This window comes from Cuculus canorus, chromosome 13, assembly GCF_017976375.1.
Source record: "Cuculus canorus isolate bCucCan1 chromosome 13, bCucCan1.pri, whole genome shotgun sequence".
In the NCBI taxonomy this organism is placed as follows: Eukaryota; Metazoa; Chordata; class Aves; order Cuculiformes; family Cuculidae; genus Cuculus; species Cuculus canorus.
This window is the reverse complement of record NC_071413.1, coordinates 9,060,513-9,083,348: the sequence shown is the minus strand read 5'-3', so window position 1 is coordinate 9,083,348 and position 22,836 is coordinate 9,060,513. Positions and strand designations below refer to the sequence as shown.

The following is a 22,836-nucleotide window of genomic DNA, read 5'->3' as shown; positions in this document are numbered from 1 at the left end:
ATTTCAGATACTCAGCCCTAAATAAGTTGCTCCCTTTCAAGAAACAACCAAGAAAAAACATTCCACAGAATGTCATGTATTCGTTCAAAGGGGGAGTTACATTTCATCAGGGTGGATGCTTAAGTGGCAGTAAGTCTCAGTATAGGAAACGTTTTCAGCAATAGCTGTTAATTAAGTAGTAAAGTACTAATAAAATGTTTAATCAGGTTGATAAAATGTTTAATCAGATTCATTTAAATAGCATTATAATTATATGCAATTACTAAAAAAGAGTGCAAAACCCATTCTGCAATAGCCTGCATTCAGTTTTCATGAGCTGTGCAAATCCATTTAAAAACAGAAAGAATTCCAGTGTCCACTGTACAGGGGCCAGCTATGAAACTTGCACTCTAAATCACAGAGGAGGGGCTTTTATTTAAAAACACACTTTAAGTTTCTGTAACAGGAGCTACAGAAATTAAAATTAAAACAAAAATTAAAAAAATTGAACTAACCAAAGCACAGAAGAAGACCAGCACAAGCACAAAACCATGCCAGCATATATGGACTGAAATTACATCATAAATAATAACAATTAAAAAATCACCTTCTTAACACATAACAGGCACAAATAAACAGAGTAGCAGCGAGGCCAACGGCTCTTCTGCACAGTCATAATGAAAAATTACCATGGAAGAGCCTGTCAGCCTTCAAACAAGAAGAACCTGTTGGCAAGCACGCAATACACGCTTGTGTATTGTGACCACGGCTGACAGAGCAGAAACCTATCCTCAACAGGACACAGCAAAGGGTTAGGCACTCAATCCAAAAGTCAGCTTGGTGGAAGTGCTACCAATGTGTTCTGCTGCAGCAAGGTATGGCGAAATGAGTGTAAGTAATTCTGTGTGTGTAAGCAAAAAATGCAGTAGCAAAAGAAACTGAGGATAGGCAGGATGATTTTCAACCAAACGAAAATGCAAATATTTAAACCTGAAAAATATGTCAATGAAGATTGGGGAAAAAAGCATAATTATGAAGTTGAAATGTAGTCCCACAAAACTACCATCATTAAATAAAATGTACTAGAGAGAAAAATGTTTATAACTTAGATATATTTCTATTCCTATCTTTAGAAGATAACAGCCAGTAACACCAATTACACACAAATTTTGATTTTCTAACAGCTCCTCTTACTGATCACAGTAGCTCTCTACTTGTGGTATAAATGCAGCAAGTAGCTGAAGTCTAACATGTCCCAAAGTTGCTTGCAGAATCTTTGTATTCTTCATCAGTCTTTCTATTCCTTGATCACAGCCACTGGCGTCTTTTAGTCTAAGTAATGATCGGCTGCTGCGAACATCGGCCCCAGTCCCAGAAAAGGTACTGTTTGTTCTTAAATTAATTCTAAGTAACATTCCTAAAATTACTATGACAACAAATAGTTTGTAAATATAACTAATAATTTTGAAAACTTATTTTTATGTTTACTATATGTTAAACTAATGCTTGGCAGGACCTTCAAACGTAAATTATTTTATGATTTGCAAACTAACACAGTGTTATCTTTGCACCATTAAAATCCTCCAATTTCCCGAGGCCATAGTTCCACCTGGTTTTAAGACAACCTGTGGAATGACTGTACTGCACATCACGGCAGCAGTGTGGCTCTTTCCGAGTTACAGAGAACAGGGCATCTCCTCAGGCAATGCATCAATGGAAATCAGGTACCAGATTTACACAGCTGCTTTGAAGAACCTGTCTTCTGGGTCTTCGCTGGCAAGCTTTCTCTCAGTATTTAGGCAAAGTCTTTGTTCACTTAGAATTGTGCCAATAATCCTTTTTAAAATACAAAAGAGCCTGCTTTTGTGAGCACTGACTGACTCCAGTGTGGCCACTGAGTAGCATTTAGAGCACGTGCTCGGTAACAGAGCTTTCAGATTCTTCACTTGTGTAACCGCCATATGTTTAAAAACATTCTTTCTTGAAACTAAGACTTCCTATCACCTTACAAAACAAAGGTGGGCTGAGATATTAGATTTGCAGAGACTTGGGTTATTTTTGCCTGCATATTACTTGTATATGTTCTACAACAACACTAAGTCACAGTTTTGTTTTTTTAATTAAAGCAGCTGACTAGAGATTATACATATGAAAATAACTGTCTTTTTAAGACAGGAAGGTCTTGTTCATTTGACAAGAAGGGTACATCTTTTAGACATTTAATTCTTACCTCTAGAAAAATAGGTCATCTTCAACTGATATAGAAAGAATTGTAACCAACCAAGAACAAAAAGCCAAACTCACATACTTGGGATGAGGTTCTCGGCCCATAAGTCAATTAATGCTCTAAAATGTTCTCATTTCTATTCTGCAAGGCCTTTCAATTTTCCCTGTGTAAAATCTGTGCTTCAAACATTAAGGAAGATGACATTTATATTATGGGAGCATGATTTGCAGCGGATTAATGTTCTACTTTGTGAACAGATTACGAAGAAAGAACCTTCCCTTGTCATAAAAGCCACTTTTTTCCTTTGGATTCAGAAAGCTGACTCCACCATGTAACTGAGTCCTCAAGGAGACTGCTGAGCAGCAGCACCAGCCAAGAAATAAAGATTAGATGTCATCTGCTGCTGCTCAGTTCTGCATCTTGCTTTTGCTCAAACCCATTCATACTTAGTCACCAGACTTTAGTCAGGACTCCCCTTGTACAATATGCACAGCAGCTTATTTTCTAGATGTTGTGCTGATCTGCAAGGTGACACTGCTGAAGCTGGACAGGAACATCATTCCCACCTTCCCAGAGAAGTGTTCTGACTAGTAGGTCCCAGCAATATCTTTGCTCTCTCTCACTGGCCTACTGAACATATAACTGTTCTTTGCAAAGCAGAACAGCTTCAATGGGAGGCACTGAGAAAGCCCTCCTTCACTTCTAAGTATCCTGCTCCTCATTTGGGATATACTTTTGGATGTTCCAATCCATAAGGTAGACGAGGGCATTACAGCTACACCTCCCACATTCCATATCCTGGAAAAAAACTATGATACTGGGTAAAAATAGATTGTAGCAGTACCTCTTTGTTAGCCTCCTCACATTTTTCTTGAGCTTTCCCAGTTTGGTTATGGATCCTCTGCTCTAATTTATTTAGACACCTTGGCACTTAACTTGCTACAGATCACATAAACCTTATGAGCCAGCCACTGCAGTGCTGGCCAATGTAAGGTCTAAATTAACTATGTGCAAACAGACTCAGTTCCTCAAGTTTTAGAGAAGGAAGTTTTGATTTGAGAGATAATTGCAAGACAAGCCTCTAGAATCCAGTTCATTTTCTGCAGAATCCTATGTTATATTTTTAGGAGGATGGTGTTTTCCTTTATTTCATGTGGTATTATATATCCACTGCTTAGCTACAAAACAGGATGTTGCATGTCATGCAACAGTAAGTTAAATTCAAGTAATCTTCACAGACTGATTCATAAAGAACACTAAGTCACGTAATTAAAAACCAAAACAGCAGAAGCATTACAATACCGCATTGTCACTACAAACTAACAAAAGGATCATGATAATACATATACGCACAGTCACTGCTCATACATATAAAATACCCAAGCAAAAAGGAAAACTTCTCTCACTAAAGAATTCATAAAACTGAACACAAAGTGGGCAAATTCACCAGTTCCAATGAACAAAATGACCAGTAACACCCAAATCCTTTTCCCTTCTTTTTTGCTTTCCCAGTTTTTGATATTGGTATTACAATAGAGATCAGATCCCAAACTCAGATCTGGCTCAGTTGCCAAGATCATGCGGTAACACAGACAAAGACATAGCTTCTGTCCCAGAAGGAGGAAAAATCACCATCAGAAAATGCAGAGTTATGAATACTGATACATGGAAATTTAATATTGACCTTGCTGCAGTGAATTCGATGAGAGATTTTTCACTAACCTGAATGGAAATAGGATCAAGCCCAGAGATGGGAGATACGCCAGTTTTGCTCATCAGATTCTACCTAGCCTTTGCACAGTCTCAGTTATTACAATCAGCATATTAGAGGGGGGTCTGCAGGATTGATACGAAGCAGGAAGAGACCCGGTAGGTTTGTATAAAATTTTAAAATGTGGTTTTAGTGTGCGGATCTAGAGAAATGAAACAAAAGACAAGTAGTAAGAAAGACAGGTTAGCAGCTGACACAAATCATTGCAACTCCAAGACAACTGTGAAACAACTTCATGAACACAGGGCATAGAAACTAAGAGGCTAAAGCACAAAAAAATGAAGAGGTTGAAAATAGGGCTTTACTACAAGAAAAGAAGATGGCTGAGTGCGTTTTTTTTATAAAGATAATTAGGGAAAATAAAATGTTTCTCTCAAAATTGAGACTTGGAATTACTCAATGCATCTATGAATTTGTTGTCAGCCTGCACGGTGAAGGGTATTAGGTAAGAGAGCTTTTAGTGATTTTAGGGAAGTAGGAACTAGTCTAAACATGAGGGAAGGAGTAATGCAGTGATTAATTTACATAGAATTTCAAGGTCCATAAACAACAATTGTTAAAATAACCACAGAAATGTAAGGATACCGAGAACTGAGCGTTCTCAGAGTGCACAGTGACATTAACAAGAATCAAACAGTGCATATGACATGACTGATTTTCAAGTTCATTGCCATGAATAACATTTGATTCAAAAAATATAAAGATACTTCCACTGTGACTGATAGCAAGACAAATTAATTACAGACTGCAAGCCAAAGAGTCTATTTTATCTTAAGAGAGGGGTTGCTTACTCATCTCCAATCAACAGCCCCTTTCAAAAATACTGGAAGCAATTTTAAAACCCCAAGGAATGATGGAATTTAAATATTTGTGAGTGTGGAAGACTGAGAGGTTTCCATACATGATCAGCCATTTACCAGAAAAATATCAGATGATCTACTGCGTTTTTAATCATGTTTACAAGAAATGTATTTTTTACCCAAATTAAACTCCAGCCAATACAGCTGAACTCAGATACATCACAGCAGATAGAATTTGGTCTCCCTTCTTTGCAATGTAAGTTTGTTGCAATTTACTTTTCTCACAGTCATATGTGCATTTCTAAATGAATCAGTACATTCAAATCATTCAAATGAATCAGTTTGTACTTCAAATTAAGTTCAAATGAATTCAAATTAATCAGCCAGCTTAAAGAGAGAACATAAGTAAACAAGGTGAGGTGGTAGGTTTAACTATATAAAATCCAGGTCCGATTCCCTGCTCCAGCAAAACATGCGGTGTGACACAGGCACCGCTTTGGGTCTCAACCTGCAAAGATATTTAGGTACTTTTCACTGAAATCCCCTGAACCAGACTGTACAAATGAAGCACCTGACTCCACCATCTGTTTTCCCTTCCATCCAAATTATAACTCCAAAACTCTGCTCAACTGATCAAGTCAATGGAGAGACAATACAAACATAAACTTTTTTAAAAGCTCACATAACAGAGGGGAATGGAGACATATTTTTTCTGTAACATGCATACCAGTCTACACTTTTGTTAAGTGCCTTTTTTCTGAAACACTAAGGTTCCTCTGAAAAATAAACATCACACAGACTAACCATCCAGCCATATATAAGACAAACTCAAATTTCCAGCTCCACGGTTAAGTGAATGCAAAATAAAATCACTAAGAAATTAGTCACTGAAGAGGTATTTACATATTTGTAAATAAATAATACATATTGCATGAATGCTGTCAACAAATCTCTCTTTGGAAAGGGCACAACTCTATATGGACTCAGACCAGTGATAAAATACAGGCTAATTTCCACAGGTCAGGATTAGAGCCTTGGACCTCCAATTGAGAACCTAGACATTTTAAATTGCACTGGACAAGACCCTCAGCGGGTATCAGTCATGTAATCTCTATGGGAAAACTACAACAATATATACAAAGAAAAATTAGGAAGAAAAGGTAGTCCCAAAAGTCTTCTACTGTAAAGTCAGATACTATTTGTGGATGGTGGGTGAACCTCAGCATTTAGCTCCAATATAAAGCCTATAACTGCAAGGGAGTACATATATCCATCTAGGCACAACTCCAATTTTATATTAATAAACTGGCTCTTTTTTTGTAAACAGAATCAATATCCTGTTTAAAAATGATTCTCAGAAGAGCAGGAAATTAGAAAATATTAGTACTAAACTAATCAAACTTCTGTTCAAGAAATATTATTAATGTTAATGGATAAATTTATTTTTGTTTTTTTCAACATTCACATTGAAAACATTACCTTAAAAACATGCTTATTTGAGATGTGCAAAAGCTACACATTTTCTTCTTACTAATGGTGATTCCATGAACACTAAATGAGTGCAGGTTCTACTTTCAGAGATTGTAAATTTAAAATATGATATAAATTTTCAGGTTGAATCATACAGAACAGGTTTCTTTTTGCTCTTTAGTATTTCTCGACAATATTGGATGTGCCTCTAAAAGGAGAGAACAAACAAAAAGTACATGAGGAGGCAGAGATTTCCTAAAATGTTTTAATCTATTATTGGCAGACCAAGTCCCCGTTTCTCTGTCCTCGTCAGGAAACTTCAGAGAGTCAAACGGCATCAGTTACATCATTGAAGACATTCTAGACCTTGGCTTGCATTTTTACATAGCTAAGGAATTTCTCAGCTCTCTACAGTTTTTCTTTTGCAGAAGGGTAAAAACAGTTCCCAGCTTAGAAGAAATGTATCCAAGACAGAAAGAGGCCTCCCTAGGGAAAGAACAGCGAATGCAGGGACAAGGAGGGAGGCCACAAGTGAAAGAGGGTGAAGTTTTGGGGAACAAAATGTCCAAAGAGATCAGTAATGTGGTTTGGCTTGTGACTCTGATGAATATTAAAACCACTCAGAAATTACTATATGGTCTGAATACAGATAAGAAGCGTGGACAGAAGAGAGGAAAAGAAAGATTTTGCAGTCTTTCTCAAAATCTAATATCATATAAAATCATCTTTGAAGATGAGAAAAAAGAATCTGCGGAAAAGAAATGAGTTTATAAAACAGGCTTAGCGTGCAAGTCTAAATTTAACTATAGTATTCATTACCAAACACACTTTAAAATACAACACAGGCAGGGAAAGTTACTTTTAGAAGAAATTAGTTACTCCATCTAGATTGTCATTCTAAACCTCAAAATTTTGCTTCCTTGTTGCATCAAGCTATTTTAACTCTTGAACTGAAGAACTTCAGGTTTTTTGGTATGAACTGTGACAGAAGTTACACTTGAGAAGAATAACCTGGAAATATCAACTGCATAAACCAAACACAGAATACCTCAAGAACTACTTGCAAGACTGAAGTGCCATTTTATTTACTAAGCTTTCTCCCTTTTGTGTTAGCACATTCACTATCAGTAACTATGAGGTCTACCGGAATCCCAGTGCAAGAGTTCACAGTGATGCCTTTGAAGCAAAAAGAAAACATTTTTAACTCTGTGTGTGCTAGATTAGCTGTGAACTTCCCATCTACTGCCCTGCAGCTGATAGGGCTCCTAACGGTCCCTAACTTTGGATTCCACAAGCTGGAGAGTGGGAAAGAGATATAACAGTTCATTCAGTCACTTATTCATCCCAGCATTCACTTGGTCTTTTATTACAACATACATAATTCACATGGGGGAAATAAAGCTATTAAAAGCCTTCAACTTTTCTACCCTTCCAATAACAACTTCAAATTATCCCTCTTGTCTCTATTACTTTCAAATGTTTAGGTGCTCATTACATCAAAGTTGCACGTATGCCTTCAGAACTGGGCGCACAAAGCTCTGAGTTTGCAGCTCCCGACTTATACACACAAGCAGAAATGTCCATAAATTAAAACACAAGGACCACAGATGCTCAACTGTACTTGCACATTTTGCAAGTGCACAAGTAAAGGGAATTTGTTTCAGAAAAGAGAAACAAAAACTGCAGACTGTTGAATATACTGCAAATGACCCATAGATCATGGACAAGGTTCTCTTTGATTGTGCTCTACTTTTCGTAAGTGTTTTAAGATAAAGACCAAATAGTTCTTGCTTGATGCACCTCAAACATGCCTTTGGGATGCTCTGTGGACAACTGCAGAAAGTCACTTGTGCAACAACACACTCAATATATTTAAAATATTAAATGTCATTAAAATATCATTATTTTCTATTGTTACATCTGTCAGCAATAGCTGCCAAAGGATATTCGTAAAGAAAAGTTCTCTCTGTGTCACTGAGTAAGGCTTCAATACAGCTCCTCCATCACTGCTATACAGTGGCCACAGATAAACTGTATTTTTTTCTACAGTCACAATCTACAGTAAAATCTCTGAATGAGTAGAGAACTTGCTGTTAAATAATAAAATTATAGGATGCCTGCTTATTCTTATGCACTTATGAAGAGGGATTTAAGTATAGTCAAAGCTTAAATTAAACTGCCTTATTTTATACACATATGCAGAGTCAACGTGGTAGCATGTTTTATGTGTATGCGACTATGTACAACAACATATAACCACAGAGACCTGGCAGTGAAGACTGGATTTTTCATATCTTGAAAGAAAAATCTTCCAGACTGTAAGCTAAGAGCACCTTTATTTAAGCAGTTAAATGTTCTTGTTCCAGGGCCAGCCACTAGAACAAGGTATGATCTCACAGAGCAAGCCTGTCTGTCAAAGAGGTTTTATCACAAAACATAGTAAGAAGTTACACAAAGCTACTCTGATTCCATTTAGGAATGACCTCAGCCTGATTTATACTTTTAAGTCAACAAATTATTACACCTGAAGTCTAACAAAGCCTCTCTCACAAAAACATGTTTGGGCATTGCATGACAGCAGCTCAGTAAGTTACAGCCATGCTACAGAAATCCTCCTGGCCTTGCATCCCCTCCAAAGTAAAGCCTAGCACAGCAACGCTGCTTCCAGCTGATAATGGCTTTGCCAAACTTTAAACATTCATGCCAGTAGTCTGTCTAGATGGAGCAGAACAGGAGATGAATAGCAAAGACAAATAAAACACATTTGGCAGGATAAGACTACGCAGGGTGAAAGGAAAGTAAAGAAATTGGGAGGTGCAATGCAAGGTGCCAGCAGAACTAGTATTTGGGGCAGCATCCCATACATTATGTATCATCTGGCCCTTTCCATATTATTCCTTTCCACATTCCCTAGTGCTTAGGATGGATACACGCTGAAGTTATTGCTGAAGTTCACAAGCACATTTGAAATAAAATGGCAGGCAGTGGGAAGAGAAAGGCATTAGAGAGAAGACACCCTCATATTACGACATCTGAATATCGCATAGTGGAATGGCATTTTGTCCCCATCTCTGCTTTACTTTCTCATAGTTGGAAATTTTTTGAATCAAACTTGTTCCACAATTTCAGAGCTTCTGACTGGAGATCCTTTTGTAGGACGTTTCTGAATACTGACTAGCTGTGATGGAAGCTGTTCCCTGATCACCAAGTGTACACGCCACGTGGGGATTGAAAAACGGTAACCTCGGCCCTAGGTGTCTCAATTCAGGCAACCAGCATTAGTATCAATTGCCATTCATTTTTCTTTGCTACAGTAAAGAATTTACATTACCTGTAAACTGGGGATAGTACTCGCATGTCTCAGACTGTTTTGTAAAAAACTGATGATTACAGAAAAAATATATGATACAAGCAAATCTCCGAAAGAATTAAACTTCTTGTCTACACAGTTGAGTGTGAATGTTGTCATAAGTCACCAGAAAAATCAAAAAAGAACAGAACACCACGTTGCTGGCCATTTTAACATATAGGAAGTTCAAATGCAAATTTCGCTCTTGAAATTGCTGCCTTTCTAGCAAATCTGACAATGTGCTTTCAGCATTTTGCATACTTACGGAAGGGACAGCATGCTCAACATTAAACTCAGCTGAGATATAAACCTACAATAAACTAGAAACCAGCAATCAAAATTTCAGCTTTTTGATGGAGGCATGCACATACTGAAATTCACTTATTTTCTGAGCACGGCAAGACAGGCTGCAGAGTATTTTACACAGATCTTTCTCAACGACACCGCTCTTCTTAACAGACCTTATTTTACTATTCCTCTCATTCCACTACATGGGGAGCAAGAATTACAGATGAATTCTTGATGTTACAAAGAAGAAATTAACTATGAAGCAACACTAAAAACTCCAAAAATAACTTGCTCTTTTTGAACTCTGACTCCAGGTCCTTTAGAAAACACACAAACTACCAGATAAGCATGTATTTATTACTGAAAGCACTAGCTTCCTCACTACAGTCTTCATACATGGATATTACCAGCATCTGCAAGAATAGTTTTCACTACAGCTGAAAGGAGGAGAAAGAAGCACAATGTTGAACTTTAAAAGTATATGCACTCCTTACGTACATTAAAAAACAGCTGTGAATGCATGCATTCATGTGCAAGGATTATTCTAGCAAAGCCTATAACCGCAGATAAGATCAAACTGACTTTTTTTTTAGCCTCCTTCATCCGCATGTAATATAAGGTTTTTACTTTCTGACATGCTCTAAAGATTCCTGTATTCTGATCTCATGGTCTTCTCAGCAGCACTTAGAATGAACCCAGAGCCTCTTGTTACAGTCAGTTGCACTTCATCAGATCTACTAGGAGGCACCAATATGCACACAGATATTCTGAGAAGAATCTAAGCCGTCTGTAGCATTTACAAGATCACAAATGCAGCTCAATTTACGTATTTCACTTATTTCATTCTTTACTTTTTACTTCATATTTGAGAGGTGGGGTAGATGAGAATGACATTACTGGAGACAATTCATTTGAGAGTTAACTACAGTATTTTGTCATGACATTTTTTGTAACAAAAGCCAAAGCACATCATGTGAAAAAAACCAAAAAACTGCTAACCAAATTTCTTGTTCCTTACTGATCGTAAGAAACAACACTAGGTTTTTACCAGTCTTTATCATCAACCAAAACCAACATCAATCTATCCAAGCACATTGACATTTAATATCCTCTTACAGGTGTGAATGTACACAGCAGGAAGCTGAGATCACATCAATTTCTCAAACTACGTTTCTCACTTTTAAAACCAATACACATCCCAGCTAAGATTTTTGTCATTTTCACGTTAAGAAGTACGAAGGTGAAATACAGTACTTGGATTGGCTACTTCTCCTCTCACAAACTGCTTAAATAATATTTTTCTGGTTGGATTTTTTTTAATGTAGATACTTCTGAGTTGTTTCATTTGTCATGGCTGCAAGACAGACAGACATAAATATTCATGGCATCAAATATTGCAAGGAATAGTATAAGTTGTACATTATATACCATGATTTACTAAACTCAATGGAGCTGCGATAGTTTACATCGATGGAAAATCGTACTCATCATACTGATACTGAAATATTTTTTCCCTCAGTGATGATACAAATATCAAACCTAGGATGTTTTTATTTTAGAAGCCCTCTAGTGTGCACTACACTGCAGAAGGTACTGAACCCTACAAAAACCAAAGCAGCCAGATGAAATAGTGTCACTAATTTCAGAACGTGCAGCTGATTTCTATCACACTTCAATAATGCTTATCTCCATCATAAAATATAAACCAGCTCTCTGAAAGGCTAAATAACCAACTTCAGCTGCTGCAACCTCCACAAAACTCTACTTTAGTAAAAGATACTTGCTTCCATAATTTTTATTACATAAGTTTCTAATGCACTAGATAATAATTTATCCAAGTTTCCATTTCCAGGCTCTGTGCTGTTGACATTTTACAGTATTTTATGAAAAAGATAATCAAGAAAAAAGCAGCAACAACAAAAAGGACAACAAAGACCTAAGAAAATCTGTAAATTCTTTAACCTGCTTTAAGTGTGTTTTATGTTGTGTGCACTGAACACTTGCAATAACACTTCTCATAATAAGAATTTTACAACAGATTGGCTAGTGGTTTGCCTTCTAACAGGATCACGAATTTGAATTTTAAGAAGTGTACACTATATACCTACCACCCATGTTGCACAATGAAACATGCTTCATTTATTGCTGTTTAAGAACATCTTAAAAATTGGAACAGGTTTATGTGAAAGTGTTGTGGGGCTGACAGAGATACTCAGACAGATGTCTTACAACTGCCACTCCAGAGCGGAGGCAAATGGTAGCTTCACTCAGCTTCTGGTTGAATAGTTCAGCACTGTGGTGGGACTCAGCACTCATTCATACCCAAGTTTTCTCCAAAACCTCATGTGGGAAGACTTGAGAAAAATAAATAAGAGCTCACGCTTTATTAAGTTTGAATTCATGTTTCCTGTTAAAACAATGCCATGGATTCTTAATCAATGACTGATAAAGAATTAAATACATTGGATTGACAATACCCCAAAACACAACCTCTGCCACCACCTCTTTTCTGCTTTATCTTGTTATACACAGCCTTAGCGGCCTTGATCAAGAGATAGAAAAAGAAGTAGGATGGGGCTCTTCATTCCTGAAGAAATCAGTCTTTCAGCTAATGGGAAAAATGGAAAATGAAGAGTAATATATTCTCAAAATTTTCTTGCAACTATGAAGTAAGATCTCTGCATATCTTTTAACTGACAGTATGTTCAAATATATTTTCTTGAGACATAGCATAGCAAAACTTCCTTTTGCTCTGTATTTCACTAAATTAAATACCGTACCTGCCAAATAGGAATGGCTAAGAAATAATAAGAGATAATAAGAAATTAACATGGGGAACTCTCAGCATCAAATGGATATCTAAGGGTTTTATATACAGCCAATCTAGTTCACTAGATTCTTAGTTCAGCTCTGCAGAGAGAAGAAATTAAGGGTGCAGACAAACACCCACCTTGTCAATAGGTGTGTTGGTGGAAAAGGTTTATCCCCAGATGGTCATCATCAACTCAGCTGCAGAGGTAACTGCCCTTTCAGAGCAGGTACAAAACTACTTCAGCCAAAACAAACTAGATAAGCATAGACCCACCTTTTATTGCTGTTAGAAAAATTTAGACTGATGGAAGCTGGCAATGCATCCTCTGCTCTTCCCCCTCCCATCCACACTTCCTCTCCCTCATGCAAGCAACAGCACTTAACTGACCCCTTTAGGCATCACAGGATACTAAATAGACAAATAATGACTTTTTATTGAACGGGGGAAAAACTGGGGGAAGGGGAAAATCAGGAATTCAGCTGCAATCTGGGTTAAAGTAACCAGGAAGCCACAGCTTTATCTTCAGTATATAAATGTGAGAGAGAAGGAAGGTTAATTTATTTCACTTGATGAGAAATATTATGTTTCCTCTTCAACAGATAAAACACAGAATGGCCCAGAAAAGAGCAAAGTAAATATATTGCAAGACAGTTTAAAACCATCCCAGGCCTTCCTCTCCTTTAGGATCAAGATCTCCTAGCCTTCTCATGACAAGGAAATCTTTTACCATGCAACCATTTAGAAAGACTACTCAGATTGGTTTACTTTACACTTTCCAAACCTGAAACACCAGAATGAATAATTACAAGAGTGTTCATCCTTGCTATTAGATTTAGAGCCCTCTAGGGCAAGCTGTTTAATTCTTGTCTCCAAGGCTAAAAACTATTTTTCCTTCTCAAGAAGCAGCTCAGAGAATGGCATGGGTTTGATCAAGAAAGAATTGAAATACAGAATAAAAAGAATCCTTCATTATGGGCAGACGCTAGGAATCGCTTCCCCTCACTTCTTTTTTTTTGTCTTTGAGGAAGACAAATTGCTAAAAATTGAGATACATAAAAAAAACCTAGGAGCATCAATTTTGAGGCAATGTATATTTCAGCAGACAGCACGTCAGTCAGTTTGGTTTATAGAACCTGAGAAATGATGTTTAACTTTTACTATTGCTTCTGTCAGTGTAGAAAAGATGTAGTTTCTCTTCTTTGGAGAACAACAGATAATACTCTCATGTTCCAAATTACACTTATCGCTTGTGCATTTGATAACTACATTTCTCCTGCATTTAATTTTATGCCTGTGTTCCAGTGTTAGCTTGGTGAAAAATAAGGAAGAAAAACCCATGTGAATGTGCATGTGTATTCATTTATGTAAGAGCATTTAACATGTAACATCTAATTTGTGGAAACAAAACAATGAAAAACAGTAGAACAGCTGCATATTTTAGGGAAGGTAATTCAAAAGCACTATAAAACTAATGTAAAAGCTAATTACATCTTAGTTATGGCAGCTGTGTTTCTGCAACACAATGGCAACAAGCTCAGACTAAAACTTTCAGAGCTCTTCACTTTCCTCCTGCCTGCTATGTGGATAACAACCTCACCAAGCAGCACTGGTCTTTTTTGGCAAAACTAACATATTTTTATGAGTTTTGGGTAAATGTTGCAATGATTAATTTCACCCACTCACTAAAACTGCTCTTTGCAGAACAATTCAAGATTATATTTTCTTACAGAAGATAAAGCCTAAGCAATCATCTTTGTCACAGTTCACGATGGCTAAAGCATTGGGTGTGACATAAGTAGTACTGATGTGAACCAAGAAGGGATGGCTGATCACTTCCACACTGAGATGGTACATGGAGGTGAATCCTCCCTACAGCCCACCCATGTCAGCTCCTCGTACAGCTGTGGTGACTTAGACTGGCAAATAAAGCACTGTATGAAGTCTGTCATGTGATGTGGTCTACATACAGTGCAAGACACTCTTTTCCCTCCCATCATACCTGGAGTCAAAGCTCTTCTCATTCCAGCACAAATATTAATCTTTCCCTTTGGGACCACATACCTAGAATAGTTTAACTCAGTGTCCTAACTCCTGGTATAGCATTCCAAAAACATTATTTCATTCCCACTCTTTGAAAGTTGGCTGGCTAAAAAAGTGTCCTAACTAAGTGCCAAAGCATTAATATTAAGCCAGAAATATATTATTTAGCCAGTCCAACGGTTCCTTGAAAGAATGCGTACAAGTAGCAGCACAGCAGGATCAATAACATCCCGAGGACAACACATCCCTGAGGCTTAGTCTGCTTGAGCTAACTGGCAATCAACAATGACTGGATACAACATGTACCCCTAGCAGTCTAGGCACTCCACAAACACAGTGCCCTGGAACGACACACTCTGATCTTGCTGGAAGTAACCCCTTTAAACAACACTCACTCCCAAAATCCCCACCGCAGATAATCTCACAAATTATTGATCCTATTCCATCTGTTTGAAAAATGATAATAAATACTGATGGTTTCCCATGATTCCTTATTCCTCTGCCTTGTCTACTACATTGTAAGCTCTTCAGGGCAGAAGCTAGGTTTTTTAATGCTGCAGTGAAAAGTACTAAACAAATATGGCTTTGAGTACTACTTTATTTTCAAAAGATTGAAGGTCTATTTCATCCAAACATTGCTTTTTTGGTCAAGAAAAAATATGCTGTCTAGAACCCTCTCCTTTTCTGCTTCTTTCCTGCAAGATTACTAAAGCTTTCACTGGATTCATCACTAAAACATGCATTGGATGAAAGGAGGACACCTAATAAAAATTCCTCAAGATGCTACTCTTTCCTACACTTCTATCATTTTCTGTTGCTGACTTTTCCTTGCTTTGCTGACTCCTCCCAATTTCCTTTGTGTGTGTGTGCATGCTTACGCGTGCGTGTGCGCATTTCCTCCTCTACTCAAGTTTTTCAAAGCCACTGGTGTTTACACCGTACGTCACGATAAACACACAAAAGCAGTAAGGGAAACAAGAAAGACAATCTGACTCAGATAAGCTGTGAAATGATATCAGCTCAGTGGTTCGAATCAGCACCAGCCATTCTCAGTTACTGGTCCCTGCCAGCAGCGAGAGTCATGCTGTAGTTCTACAGAACTAATCGGTCCCTTCCCCCACTGCAAGAAATCCCTCCCTGGCCTCCAGCTGCCATATGGAAGCGACAGCAAAGGGTCAGCTCTTCCTTTGTTACCAACATGCACTTATTGATCTGCATCCCCCCTCCAAAGCACAGAACTCCAGCTCAACCTCAGCTCTCAGATCACAAGCTGTTAAAAACTAAAGGTCCTGGAGCAAACAAAACAGTGAAGCCTCATAACTGAGACCACAGTGCATAATATTCCCCTCCTCTTTACTCCCCCAGATGTTTTCTTATATTTACCAATGGATAACTCTACACAGCAGCCTTTATGCCATGGCTATGAGAGTCAGAGCAAGCTCCGTAGAAGGAAGATGCGAGATGATAAGGTGGCAAAGCATTTCTTCATTTCTTTACATCTCTCAGGCCCCTTATTTTTGCTGGGTCGTGATATTATCTGTTTTCATGTCCTGGCTGGTCCTGACTTTATATTTTAACAACAAAACTTTCAAATTCTGCACTACTGTCCCTAATAAGCAACTATACAGAACTACAGGAAGAGCAAGCCTAGGCTAAAAGGTACAAAGGAGAAAAAAACACTGAGAGGGCCTGTATCCTCCTTCTGATTTGCTTTTCCTGCTTCTGCAAGTTCATGGGCTAAATTTTTTGTTGGTGTGAACCAACAGAGGCTACATCCACTTACGCAGGCGTGGCATCACAAACCTTATGAGCAGGCATTTCTGTAGAAGAACTTGCATCCTCCAACATGATGCCATCTCCTCACACACGCTGTATGAGCACTGCCCCAAATCTGACAGGCTACAAGAAACAGCTGGAGAAGTGTTCTCTAGTTGCACTGAAATAGGGTGCAGAGCAGCATTGCTGACAGGGCTGGAAGATGGCCATGTGTCCACAACCTATGGGAACCTACAGACAGATATCTTTGCCAGATTTGGCTGAAGCCTGCACTCATCTCTACCTTCTCATCATTATCCATCAGGTCAGGTCAGGTCAATAACCTCCAGTGAAAGTGGTTTAACTTTAGATCTACTTTTTAGGTAGAACTGCTGTTCTCATAGCTTCTGTTGCAATACAGAAACCTCTGGCAGAGCCAAGCTTCTGGGAGTGGCAGACTCTCCCACCAGCTCAGCAATCTGCAAAAATGAGCTTCAGTTTATCTCCCAAGAACTTCTGAAGTACATGACATGATATAAAAGCAGAATCAACTGTAGTGAGGATGGAGGAATTCCTTCTGCACACCCTTCTGCTTATGTGACTCTATGCAGGACAGCATACCAGACACTGCCAAGTAGAAACAGAGGCAAGAACCAACCCTCTTGACCCTTCATCCCATTTCAATAAATCAGTTCCTGTGAAAGCAACCTTTCTGATTTAGTGATATTCTAACTGTACTTTGCCTAAGTACAACAAATTGACAAAGGTCTTTAACTGCAGCCTAAGGAAGCACTGCTGGTGCCATGACTCAGTGCCATTCTTTGTCACTCCTTAAAACTGCCTAGTCACAAAGGCAGTCCATGTGTCCCAAAATCTACTACTTCTGCCTGAAGTAGCTCAATCAGCAGTTATTCTTCTGATCGGACTAGTTATAATGAGAAAGGGTATTTTCAGAACAGCTTTAGGTAGGGATATGTGCTTAATCACTGGCAGTTAAGAAAAATTATAAAAAACTTGAAGAATGGTATGGACTTTGCAGGCACATGATATCCTAATGTTTCTAAGAGGGAACAACAGCTACAGCAGTGAATGCTGAGAAACCTCTGCTGTCATTTAAAATATTGTCTTATCTTAATCCCTTCTTCCCTGTATTTTCACATAGAATCCAGCCTCTTTCCTGCACTGGTAATTTTATGCCTTCTAGAATGTAGTACTGTAAGAAACATTCGGTACTGTGATGAGCACAAGTCCTGTTCCAAAGAACTGGTGATGACATGGTATTGTCAGCACATTTTAATAACCATTCAGCTTGGATGCTGAACAGAGCAGGCGACCTTCCCCGCAGATGTACAGGAATAAAAGGCCTCTGTTACTCCTGTAAAAATACCAACACATATATTAAAGGAGATTCAAGGAAAAAGTAAGCTGTATTTCAGAAAAGTCAGTTACATTGTTATAAGTACCAGGCAGCCTCTTATACAATACCACAGAAGATGTTGGTGTGTCCACATCCCTCTGACTCCCAACTTTTGTATATATCCCATACACACAAGCTGCTGCCTTCCAGTCCCACTGTCTTCCACATGAATTCACAGTAATCTGATGACACAGAGAAGTTTTCAGATGGTTTTGGTGGTAAACTCCTTCCCTGAACACCCACATGCAGTGCTTCATGCACATGCTCCTCAGCGCTGTGCACTGCAACCTTCCCCCAAGGAGTGTTCAATGAAAAAGCTGCATTGCAGAACGTTAGCATAGCATGAAGAGAGACAGTGAATGTGACTCCTACCAATATTCTGTAATGCATCAAGTGGAATAATTTGCTCCAGCAGCATATAGACTCACCCAAGTTAAATTCATAGCATTTAAGTGCACAAGCCTCCTGTGTTTTTCTTTTAAGACTAGAAAATGAGTTATTGTGGACAGCTGAGGTATCTTGTGTCTACAGATGAAGTGGATACTTCTGTGGGGTTTCCATTACCAATTAACTTTCCCAAGTAATAAGGTATAATCCCCCCTGAGAAAGCCAGCTTCATCTGTGATATACTCCCTGCAGAAATGTAGAAATCTAGCAGCCCAGGTTCAGATCCATGAGTTTGTTGCGGTTTTTTCAATATTATTTGAGAAGCTATAAGAACAAAAAAACTGACATGGGAACCCTTCTACTGTTTTCCTCTCTGGGATAAATACTGTATAATCAGTGAAGAGTGTTTGAACACAAAGAAAGGTAACAATATTTTATAATCAGTGCCCATATAAAGCTATGTGTATTAAAAACATTCAGCCAACCTCTGTAGAAAAAAATGAAGATAGATGACTGCTGTGAATTATTTTAGGGCCGATACTATAGTATGTCTCAGTTTCTCACATATTGTAGGTAGTGAAATTTATGATTTACTCTAGTTTTTATTCCCTGCCACTGTAATAAAAAACTCCAACAATTTGGCAGCAATATAAATGGTTTCCAATCAACATGAATAGCATCAGTGCATGGACTTTTATCTGTTTTCACTTGAGCTCAAGTAAATCAGAAGTTAATCACTTAAACGTAAGTCATACTGATACAAGTTTGAGAATGAAGGAATCAGGCCTAGACATTGATTCTGCATGCTCTCTGCTAATGAAACCAGCTCTGCTATTGTTTATACCCTAACCAAATATTATCACAATCATTTGGATACAATAAACAGCTCTTGCAGATGGCTGACTGCTAAAGAGAAGAAAAAAAAGAGGTGTATAATGGCCACACTAAAAGGCTTTGATAACAACACATCAACCTCATAAACTTGTGTCTAGCAGTAACACAAGTGAACATTCAGCAGACCACAAGCAACAAAGGAAAACGTGGATGATTTCATCAGCCATTAGGTCTGCTGTGCCCTGATCTAACAGCATGATTCAAAATTAAAATCAAGGAAATTTGTCAACAAGCATTTCCTCAGCTCAGAAGAATCCTCAATTGTTGTTGCTTTAACTCTGCCCTCATTTGGGAGTGTCAAACAGATCGTGAATGGGGAGGACACTGGGCAGACCACTGCTGTATTTAACCCATTCCAAATCAACAAAAACAATCCTTTAAGGCACAGGCTTAGTCTGCAGAAGTTTTACTTTATGCTAGGGACTAGAACTGATACATGTCTTCACAGACTAGGGAGGAAAGGAAAATAAGCAGTTTCATCTCTTCCTTCTGCACCCAGACCTCCCAGGCTTGTCCAAAATGAAGCAGAGCAAGCCACCGCAAGTCCAAGTCACTGTTGTCCTGAGGAGTGAAACTCAAAAGTGCCTTACTGTGGCTGCAGAAAGATGTTCTTCTGTGATAGGAGTTATAATACATAGAGAATCAAGAACAGATTAGATGAATATTCATTATTCAAAAGTAGGATTAAGAAGTAAATGATGGTTTGAGAATGTAATTTATAAGATGGAATGACATAATCTCATACCATTTAAAGAGAAGCTTCTCAATCTTCCCCCATACTTTCACACCCACACTTATTCCCTTCTCCGAAATGTTAAAGCGCTGGGGAACAGGCTTAGTGCACAGAAAACGCATATGGATACCTACCCATTTTTTAAAGTATTTACGAAATAAATCTGAGCTCTGGAATATGCTGAAAAAATACTGCACACACAGTAAAACATTACAAGGTATATTTTACCACTCTAGCCATTAAGTATTTCTAAGTCATACATGGGGCAACATTTGACTTTTCTGATCCAGAATCTTCTCATATGAACACAGAGACAGTTATCAATAACAATGAGGGAACTTCATACGCATTTTTACTGGCTTCACATTTTGTTTTATCAATGAATTAAATCATTTTTCAGAAACTGATGTGTTGAAATGCTATTTTTGAAAATTTCCGATTTTAATCTTATGAACTACAGCATACCCCAAGATCTTTATTCCAGTTCCATCCTTAAAAATCTACTTTTCGGTAGGTATTCAAGGCAGCAAACGTTTCTATAAGCTGCAAGTACAAATATGTCTCCTAAAATGTATTGGAAACAAGAGAATTGAGGAGACATTTAGAGAAAACACAACTGGACAAAGCAGTGACATGGATTATAGGGGAGGTTTGTTTCACACATCAGTATTTAAAAACAGTTTCTTTCTGGCCAAAACACTAGTTTTTTCAAAGCACTCTGCTGAGTAGCGTAACAGGAGGTTCTTTGTACTCCTGATTTTCTGGCTTTTAAAAGTCTCAGTGTAACACAAAATTTAAGGATTAAAATAAATATATCACCAAACAGAGAAGAAAAGAAAGAACCCAAATTAAAGCACTGAAGTAACTCAAAGCATTCTACCCATAGCTAGTAACCTCCACTGTACACATATGGGAAAAGATGCAAAGAAATGGAACTAGTGTAGCCAAACTCACATCCAAAGTCAACAGGACAGCCAGGAACAGAATCCTATTTCTAACTCCTAGCCTAAGCATCAAGCTACAGTTCTTAGAAATGGGGGAAAAAATATACCCCAAAAGCATAGTCCTATAAAAGAGAGTGTAGAATAGTCTCATTGAGGTGAATAGTTGTTCATGGAGATTACTGCCTGTCTCACCAATACCCCAGTGACCACCCTGTCTGCACCCCTAATTAAGGCAAGCCCCTCTGTAACTGCATGAGGTCATGTTTTTCTTTCAAGCAGCAGTAAATTACCATGCTTGTTATCACTCTTCTATACAGATTCCCTCAAAAGTTGTATTATTTCCAGGGCATCTTTTGCTTATTTTGTCATTTTTGGTATCACTTTCACTATAGCAGGAAAAAAAGGCCAAAAAAAAAAAAACCAAAACCAAAACCCCAGCATTTAGGGTTTGAGAAATAAAGATATTTGGCGGGGGAGGAAGAGTGAAAGAAGGAGATCATCCTGGAACTGCCAATTTTCTGTATCCTTTGAGGATTAGATCCAAGCTTATAATTTCAGTGAGCAATTATCTAAATAGAAATGCTCTAATTGCACTAGGATTGTATTTTCTCTGGAGTGTTATTTCTTTCAAGTATCCTGCTGTTTATTTATATCCAGCTAAATAAAAGGTATGCTGAGCTACCCAGCGATTTACACTGCAGTAGGGATGTTACCATCGGTACACAGGAGACTGCCCGCATAGCACAGAAAACCCTCTAGGCTGTTCTAATTTACTAGAACTAAGACCAATCAAGTCTCTGTCTTATAAACTCTGAGTTTAATAATGAAAACAAAGCAGTTCTTCCTGGATGATTGTCAATGAATAGCTTTGTTGCGTCTCGAATCAGTGCCAGCTCAGGGAGAAGTATGGAAAAAATTAGGCATGATGCACAACGACCCAAGGCAAAGAGTTTACCCAGCTTGGTAGCCCCTGTGTCTGGAAGCAGCAAACATGCTAGGGGAGAGATGGTCATGAAGGCAAGACACAGCCACGCACACTATTCCTTCAGTAGTGATAGTAATTTACACAGATCATTTCAATATGCCTTCATGCCTGCTATAATCAATATTACAGATACACTGGGAAAGAGATCAGCACTAACAGCCAAGACATAAAAGACCTAGCACCTGCTTTTTAAAGTTTTGTACCTAGCAAGAGGAGAAAGTTTATAAGGGTTGGCCTCTATCGCTATGCACCTTACGCACCATTGCATGAGAAAAGTTCTGTCTTAAAGGTTAATAAGCCTCTATGATGTGCACACATTTGAGGGGAAGGCAAAATCTCTCCTTAACAGGAAATGGTGGTGACTGTCTGAAAAGGGATCCTATTCCTCCTCCTCCAGAATTATAGCAAAATGCCAAAAGGAAAAGTAGCACGGGAAAACTCAAAGATCATTGCATTCTGCTTGAAAATCAAAATGCATCACATTAGTCTATAAAGTCTTAGTGGCAACATCACTATGTGGTATACAATTTTTAAATGGTTAGGCAGCAGAGGAAGTTTCATATTGCACATATTAGTATCAAAAGCTACTTAATATCTTAATTTGTGTTAATTTATGTTTAGACACAGTCATGGAGTTTCAGAGGAAAGGGAGAGGGCCAAAACTAAGGGAGTTTAGAAAAGGACAAAAATGAGGAGAATGCATGAAAATTACACAGTTTTAGGGGCACTAAGTATCAAGTCGCAGATAATTCGCTAGAAAAGTCGCTGCTTTTTCCAAATTCCAATCAAGAGCAATTGCTTTACATTAACAGGAAAGAAACAATGAATGTCATGTTCCTCCTCTTCTTAATGCACCATCATATTAACAGAGAATTTAACAGGAGCAGTAAGTAAAGATAATCTTTGCTTTAATTTTATTTCTGTGTAGAATAAATTGTATAATTCAGTTTAACCATTTTCAAACAGCATGGCAACTTTTAGAATC

General features: G+C 38.1%; 1 long non-coding RNA gene across 1 annotated transcript in view; it reads right to left on the bottom strand.

The window, feature by feature from the left end:
• Nucleotides 1-22,836, bottom strand: part of LOC128853494 (uncharacterized) — a 97,608-nt gene that overhangs the window by 62,952 nt on the left and 11,820 nt on the right. The window lies entirely within an intron of this gene.